This window comes from Poecilia reticulata, chromosome 12 (assembly GCF_904066995.2).
Source record: "Poecilia reticulata chromosome 12, P_reticulata-male-v2, whole genome shotgun sequence".
NCBI classification, from domain to species: Eukaryota; Metazoa; Chordata; class Actinopteri; order Cyprinodontiformes; family Poeciliidae; genus Poecilia; species Poecilia reticulata.
In genome coordinates this window covers 8,347,698-8,356,416 of record NC_088841.1, presented here as the reverse complement: position 1 = coordinate 8,356,416, position 8,719 = coordinate 8,347,698, and the positions used below count along the sequence as shown (strand labels likewise).

The window sequence follows — 8,719 nt, the reverse complement described above, 5'->3', positions numbered from 1 at the left end:
CAAAACAAAAAAAAAATCAACATAAGACACATGTACTGGAGCTACAGAATTAATCTTATGCTAAAATATGGATCATCTGTTTGAACTGTTGGAGAGTCCCTCACCTCTGCATGCTGAGTGCTTGTATTGGCTTCAGTTGAGAGCAGGCTGGTCTACCTTCTGATAAATCAGCTAGTATTGTTTTGACCACAAGGCAAATGTCTAAACTTTACATTGATCTTTCTGTTCCGACATGTATGGAGACATAAACCAGCATGGGAGAAAAACTTAAGTAATGTACCCGATCCAGCAGAACACTACAAATCTCACAAGGTTTCTCCTACAAACTTTGAAAGCAACACATGCATCGTGGATGTGACAGGCCTCGATAGCCACAAATGTTCAATTAATTCAAGACTATATCGATTACAAATGCTTTTCTAGATACGCCAATATGTGGCAAGGTAAGAAACGGTGTCGACGGCAATTTTAATTTGTCTAACGTGAAACGAATAATTAAATACAGTTAACAGTTCACTGCTTTATTATTCAAATTTATTTTCTCCTCACTGAGTGTTCATCACACAGTGCCAAAAAGTCACTGGCGACAACCGCAGCGGAGACGGTTCAGCAGCTAATCCCTCTCGGTTTGGGACAAACACGGCGTCTATATTTGCTCTTCTTCTTTTTGACTGTGACTGTCTCCTTCACAGTGACTCATCTTTCAGACACATTTTCACACACCTTTAGCCGTCACACCTACCAATGGAAGTGTCAAATTCAGTTTGCTTTTTTTTTTAATCTTCTACACTGAGGTAACATGTTCAAGTGTAAAACTTAGTGGTGTAATTGGAAACAAAAGAGAAAATACGCACATTGATTTCTGTGGAAATAGTTCAGTATGCCATGAAGAAACATGGTAAGATAAATTATAAATTTTTTATGTTTTATTACGCAGGATGTGGCTGTAAGTTTACAGAGCGCTCAGTATCTTGTGAAATATTGAGATCAGGAACTGAAAATTCCCCATTCAGGAAAGAAATGTAGAGAAATTGATCATTAGTACCAAAAATGCTGGTGATATTAGACTACAAAAATCAGGAAATGTTTTAAGGATGTACTTTATGAGTATACATTCAAGTCAAATATGGCCGAAGAAGTGACAAAAAAAACTATTAGAAACTGGGAATAACTCCCCATTTTAGTATATTTTAGTTGAGGGCTTTCAGTATCAATGATGAACATCTTCTTGTTCATCTCAGATTCTCAACTTTGTGCAATAAAAAATAAAATCTATATAAAAAGTAGTAAAACATTTTCCCTTTGCTTGTCATTAAATGATCAGCAGGTAAGACAGTAAGTCCATGTAAAAAAAATGAAAATATGTTTTATTGTCAAAGGCTTCAGAAAACATTTTTTTAACTAGAATTATGGTCTTTATCACCGTTTTTCATAGATAGATAAAAAAAAACTGAACAGAGCATTTGGTGAAATATTGCAACATAATGTTGAGGTTTTACTTTCGTGCTTTTTCCTTTTTTGTTAGATCTTGTAAAATCCGAGCTTATAAATACAAGCCCACAAACCAGAGGGTGAAACCACTGCAAGCCTTTAAAGCAGAAATTTCATATTAAAATCTTCATATCAAAGTCGAGTCAGTTGTTACGCCTCCAACCATCAGCTTTGTGACCACCAGAGCAGACGCATTTGCTTCACGTGTCATGGAGAAGGTCGAGTTGGTGTGCCGTTGTTGACGGCGTCCTTTTTATGACCCTGCATTTCCCAGTTACATACCAACTTTTTCTGAAAGTTATTATATATATATAGGGAACCTATATATTTAGTATTTCATTAATTTTGCATTTTTCTTGTGCGGAAATACACTTGTTTGAATGTACACGCAAGTGGAGTAGACCGCGTCTTGTGACGGTGAGAGAAGGAGTTAGCAGTGGTGGTTAGCCACTCTAACCCGAAATGGCAGGACGCACTGTTGGGAGTATTCCACACTTTCACTTCATTTCACTTTGTCCACGTAAAGCCAGATCTCCACGGTACTAAACATTATAGTCTCATACATGAGAAAAGTAATGATAGTTACGACGAGTTTCTGCACCTCATCGTCACCGTTGTTTCTCCTCTCTACAACGTGGAAGATGAGTTCTTAATCTGTACAATGGTAGAGTAAAAAGGGACTAGGCGCCCCCTTGTGGTTCCACCTACTCATCTCTAGGAACCAAGCAGTATAATGACTGTTAGCCTATGCCAGCACATATTTAATAGAAAATGATTTTCTACTATGTTGACATCTCCATCAGTCGTGTAGAAAGTGTTTCCAGAAACAAAAACTGATCTAAAAAATTCTTTATGAACAGAAGAGTGATTAAAAAGAAACGGCTTATCTAAGCAGACTGGATTTTTGGACATAATTTAAGATTATGCTCTGAAGTTCCTCTTCCATCCATCCGTTGTTCTTTGGCGGCGTTTCCCACATCCATTTTTCTATTTGTTCAGTCTTCATTTCCTAAAAAAAACTAAAAATAAAACAAAAAAAATAAACTCAAAACAAAAACAATCCTAATTTTACCAGATATATTTTTTAGCCTTAGGTAGTGGCAAGTTAAACATAGTTTCTATTTCTAACATATCTCTGTGTGGTGACACAATTTACACCTGTTAATTTGTTACTGCTTTATCTACATTTTGCACTAAATTGGTTTTTACTTTCTTGTAATTCTAAGGAATTATTTTCTAAATCTGCATTTATAAGCCGTCATCCAAAATAGGCTGATAAAAATGTACTTATGAATGAAAAAAAAGAGTGAGGAACAATGTAACAATTTAATGAACACATCATTAGTTTAAAAAAGCTGTTATGCTGTTTCCACCATCATTAAGTATTGTAACCGCAAGTTTATGAATTGATCATCCAATGACGAATGAGGAGGATCTTCCCAGGTGGATTCCAGAGGTAACGACTTCAGATCAAATGTCTACACTTAAGTCTGAAGTCTTTGAGTCTCAACACATCTCTGATGGATGGATGGATTGCAGTACGTGCTTCTTTTATGTGATGGGTTACACAACTAACCATCTGGACTGCTTGGACTTTTTACAGGAGCCTGGAACTCTTGATAGTTGGCAGGGAAACACAGCAAGCATAATCGTCAGAAGATGAAAAGCTGCAGGCTGTTTTATGTTTCACTTGGGCAGATAAATGAAAATTGCATCAAGGAAAATCCAACCACGAATCCCTGCAGATTCTGTAAAAAAATAAAAAATAAAAAAATAAATAAATAAATGAATAAAAAAAGGTGGGCTAATCTGGTAAATTCTGGTCCCGGGCAGATTCAAGTTTGATAAACGAGGTGTTTGCACATCAGCTCCCTGCAGCATCAATCTGCACCGTTCTTTGTTTTCAGTCCCGAACTATAAAATATCTCGGCCGCACACAGAGATAAATGTTTACTGCACAGCGGGTGACACAGGGGATTGAACGGTCCAATATAGTACACATTGTTTCAGAAGTGTAGCCAACCTAACATAACTCCGACCCAATTCATCATCAGCGAGAACCACATCAGATATAGGCTTGTATATCTCTGAACCTCTTCGTCACCAGACGGTGAGAAAAACTGAAATTGGATGCTATGTTGAAAACATTCAGCAGGCTGAGTGTGTTGCCTTCAAGGTGCAGCTTATTGCGAGTCACTGAATGCGAGTAAGTCTCTATCTTCGGCTTCAGGCGGTTTTCGGAAGCCACCCTCAGGTGACCTTCGGCGTGTCAACGAACGTCAAGACCCTCTCTAGAGAAATGGCATTCTCGCATGAATCCACAGACATGTACTCCAGGGAGGAATGGGGAAACAGAGAGAGAGAACGGAGAAGGGGAGATGAGGTGTGGAAAATTACGGCAGCCAAAAGTGACGCTCGACAGCCACAAATAACTCAGCACAGAGTAATGAACTGTATGACATCCCAGTGACAATGTTTTCCTTAGGTGAGAATATTCTTATATTAACTCAATAAACCAAATCCTTGACATATCTACAAAGGGTTGACTTTTCTTAAAGATGAAAAGTTAATATCAAAACAGTTTCACCAAGAACATCCGAGTGTTGGGTTTTATATCTGACGATACAAAACTCCCATCAAAGGCTTTGAGTGTTATGGTATTGATTTGTGTATAAAGTGAATGCTGGAGTACAGATAAACTGTTTACTCAGTCAAATATTTTGAAATTAAGGTATTTAGTCAATTTAAAAATTGTATCAGTTATGTTTAAAGCTACAAACACATTATTGCCATTTAATTTACAATTTGTCTTAAGCTCAAGTGACAGATATAACCAAAGGAAGCATGATTTCAAAAGTAAAGTAGTGCAGACTACTTTAAAACAGATGTTCATGGAGTCGAATGATGGAACAGTTTGGATGAGGATTTGAAAAAATGTCCTACTTTAAACCAATTCAAAATACTTTATGGAAAAAAAAGGATTAAGTCAATTTTGAGTTAACAATGAGGAGAATGATTCTTAATTTTATATATAAAAAGATTTATTTTGTAATCATTAAGAAAGGTCAGGTTTTTCTTCAGTGTTTTCAGACTGTAGATTAAGTGTTACATAGGTGATGAAATGTGTTTTGTTGAGTGATTAAACTTATTGTTTGCAACCTAACATCACTTTTAGCGACAATTCTCCGTCCCAACAGTCAGTGGTCAGAAGTTGGAGCTGGCCTTGGACAGGTTGCCAGGACATTGAGGAGCGAACCTGCAGCAAAGGGTCATTTAGAGTCACCATAGACATAAAGTCAATGTTTTCCGACCAAGAAAACACAGAGAAAAGCAACACATCCAAAGTAAAACATGTACAACTGCACAAAAAGCCCACTGGTGGGTTTTAAAACACCCATCAGATGGTGAGGTATCGTTAATACCCATCAGGCCACAGTACAACACGGAAAGCAAAAGCAGATGCCATCATACCGATATATCAGCTCTGCTACTGTTCATATTTTCACGGTGTAATCTATTACCTCTGTTCAACAAATGGTCCAATATAGATCACCATAGTTGTGATGAGTTAAAGCAGCATCAACAAACGTTAGAAATACAGTCACATTTTCAAGTCAAGTTTGGAAAACTTAACTTGTTTAAAGTGAAGATGAGTGCTAAAGACAATTTCACATTATTTTTGTCAGGATACTCACGGTACAAAGCCCATGACAAACCATGTAGTCCTTCATTGTACACACTGTTTAGGCTAGATATCAGTCCAAGTGTGTGTTTGTACCTGTCAGAGTGTGGTGGTGAATGAGAAGAGCAGGGGGGTATTAGCGAAATGAAAAAGCATTTTAACAAAGTTTCTGTCACAGTTTTTTGGGGGAAAGAAATCACCTGAAGCCCAAGTTGTCTTTCATGATAATAGATTTTGGCTAAGATGCATCAAACTGGGATTTAGTTTCCGGACTCACAGGCAGAATCACATTCAGGACTCGAGTTAAAAAGGATACGCACAGAGAATGAGACATGTGACGGCGAGGATCCGGGGACAATTTTGTCTGAACGAGGAGAGGTAGGTTATCTGTTGATCAGGTAAGTTGACTCATATAAACATTTTTCAAAAAGGGAGTTGCTGACTGTGATCTGAGGCAGATGATTCCTTGGGAGTAGAGGATCGGGTTCTAAATCGAAGGTGATTATTTGGAGTCCAGAAGCGAGTACGAAGGTTAGCGGCGTGCTCAATGATCCGGAAAGAAGGCGAGCTTGATGGTAGAGAGCAGGCAGGGCAAGGGAATAAATAAGGACATTAGAGCTGCAGCAAAAGTAATCAGTTTCACAGATAGGTCCGGAAACAGAACTTGATCCTGGAGCACAAGAGACTTGAGCTCAGGCAAATAAGCTGGTAGTAGGGAAACTCAAAAGGCACCAAACTGAGGGGGAAAACTTCTGCAACTCCTTAAATCCTCAACACACTGATGAGGTTGATAGAAATCAGCTGTGCAGGTCACCCTGCTCTCCTAACATAAATCCTCTCTGGAAAAGATCTAACACTCGCACACAAAAGGAAAAATAAAAAACAAACATACTGGAATCATGATGTTTTTATACAGATTCTCAAATTTCTTTAGCTAGTCTCTTCATGCATTATATATCTTCTAATTTTTAAACAGATCAGGCCATAGTTTTGTTTCCTGTTTAATTTTGAAACGACGTCTCCTTCCTGGTGTTTTCTGTGATTTGACTTACCTTTCTTTCCACCAGTCTGCCCAGTCCTAATTGTTCCCACCTGTCTCTTCAGCCCATGTGTGTAAATATAGTCCTGTATCTCCTCCATCTTTTTTTTTGCTCCATCTGTTGACCAAACCTGTTGTGATGTTGTCTTGTTTCCAGTCTTGTCGTTCCTGTACCCCTTTATTAAATTCACTATTTTGGGCGTTTTCGGAATCTATCGACTGAGCCAAATCCATGGGTCTTCAAGTTGCGTCTTTAAAATGTCATGGTTTCACTTCACAAATGCTGCTGTGACATATAGCGTAGAACAAAGTTTGCAAGACTTGCCTGTACTACCAATTAGAGACACTTACTGCACCAATATTCCATCTTGCTGCAGCAGTAATTCGATCATCGCATTGGAAGACATGTTGAATAATCACAGCATTAAGGTCTAGAAGTGGCATACTCTCAAATGTTCCCAGAACAAAAACAGGTTGGGTTTTTGTTTATGTCTTATTCTAATCTCTCAGAAATCCTAAATGCTTTGTGAGTTAAATGGCTTCAGATTTTGATGATTCGGGGCAAAGCAGCATTTGTAGTCATTGCCGTGAGCTAACACAATAATTTGTGTATATCCCTGTGAGACAATAGATGGCTGAACACGGCTCTCTGTCTTGAGCTAATGAGGTCCCTCCAGAGTCGGCGAGATCAACATTAAGACATTAAGCAGTTGCATTACAATTCTCTCTGAGGAAGCAAAAACTCTTTTCTGTCCTCACTTTCTACTCTCATCAGCTCTCCAACGGTATCCTTCGTCCCCCTGCCCCCATCTTTGTTTTTGCGGTTAGGTTTTTTTTTCTCTCTCTTCTTAATTTGGAAGCCCTATTTAGTCCCTTTTGTCACTTCTCGCCTCTCTTTTTGTCTCGGAGTACATCTGACGCCACTGGAACCAACACGGTTCTACCACATCTGGGTCAATTTTCAGTCTGAGGTTTAATTATGCATGAGCCTATTTCCAGAGCTTCCCAAAACACCCATCAAGGTACTCAGAAAGTGAACACGCACCTATTCAGTATGCAACCAATGTTACTATCTCAAGGCACACACACACACGCACACACACACACACACGCATATAAAGAGGACATCCTTGTGATGCTGTTTTAACATGCAAGCAAAGAAACGAAAGGCGTGATGGTTATGATCCTCCAGGAGCAGAATAATTTGCTGAGAAGAAGGAAGTGGACGATTTCGATGTCTAGATAATTAAATCCCGGCCTGTGAGAAGACTAATGATGAGATTTTATCAAAGCTCCTCGACCTTATAGTTTTTATCTGAGCTATAAAACCAACACTGACGGAGGATCCTGCTGGCTCTTTTATCCGTCACTCAGCAGTTCGCTCTCCCCGAGACGAACATCTTCTGAGACCAGAGAAGTTCGACTTTTAATCTGCTACAGACGTAGCACAATGCTAGAAGTGTGTTGGGTCTTACCAAAAATGTTTCACGTGACGTCATTAGAAATTGGAACATTTGCTCAGATTCCTGTTTGGTTGACCATAAAAGAGCAATGAGTGGCTCATCTTTATTTATTTACCTTCTTGAAGAAACATGATAAAAATATAATGTAATCTGATGACATCTAAAATGACTTGCTAGTTAACTCTTTAAGTATCTGAAAAAAGGCTGAATATTGAGTACGTGTGCAATACAAAGCTTTGGTGTTCGGTTTCATATTTGTGGATTTTATCTATAAATAAAATTCTTACCTACCTTACATTAGACTTTTTTTTGTCACACGTCTTTTTTGACCCCATCTGTCAAAATGACAGATTTTGACCCCAAAATAACAGATTTGGGGGCCAAAATGATTTTGACCCCATTTTGACAGATGGAGTAAAAACAAACAAAAAAAAAATCATCATTTATTTTTATACCTGTCAATTTCTAAGATGATAAAAACAACTTTTTCAATGGTATTTTTTTTTTATCCATTTGAAATAATATTTAACAAGCTAAACAGAGAATATATTGTTCCATGAAATATAAAACAGATGAATGCATGTAGCTACTAACTGTAACTAAAATGACAACATATAAATATTGAAATAAAACGACTGCATTTAAATTATGAACAATTTACCTGCTGTGGCCAACTTCCATTCTGGTCAGCACGGACCTGAAATGTGCACCCACTTGTGTATAATTCAATGTCTCGAGTGGGATTGCTGCAGAGGCTATGGTCAGAGGTTTTGAACTCTGAAAGACGACATCTGAAGAGGTTTTGATGTTGTTCTGGAGGCTGAATCTGTGTTTTGCTGCTTCACATGGAACTGGAATTAAAGGCACTATCAGCTCCTGGTTAGGGGGATGCATAGAGTATGGTGTCCAAGGCTGAAATGATGCTGGCATGGGAATCCCTTTTTTTGGTTAGTTTACCCCTGCTTTATACCAACGAAATCTGGCATAGAATTATAGTTTGAGGCTTAACTGCATATCAAACTACTGGTTGCGAATAACAACATG

General features: G+C 38.2%; 1 long non-coding RNA gene across 1 annotated transcript; it reads right to left on the bottom strand.

Annotated features, from left to right (window-relative positions):
- Positions 1-4,514: 4,514 nt before the first annotated feature.
- On the bottom strand, positions 4,515-7,836 carry LOC145554281 (uncharacterized). Its single transcript, XR_014090302.1, has 3 exons — positions 5,494-7,836; positions 5,187-5,269; positions 4,515-4,747 (listed from the first exon to the last, which is right to left on the bottom strand). It is a non-coding gene; the product is annotated as an uncharacterized LOC145554281 (long non-coding RNA).
- Positions 7,837-8,719: the final 883 nt, after the last annotated feature.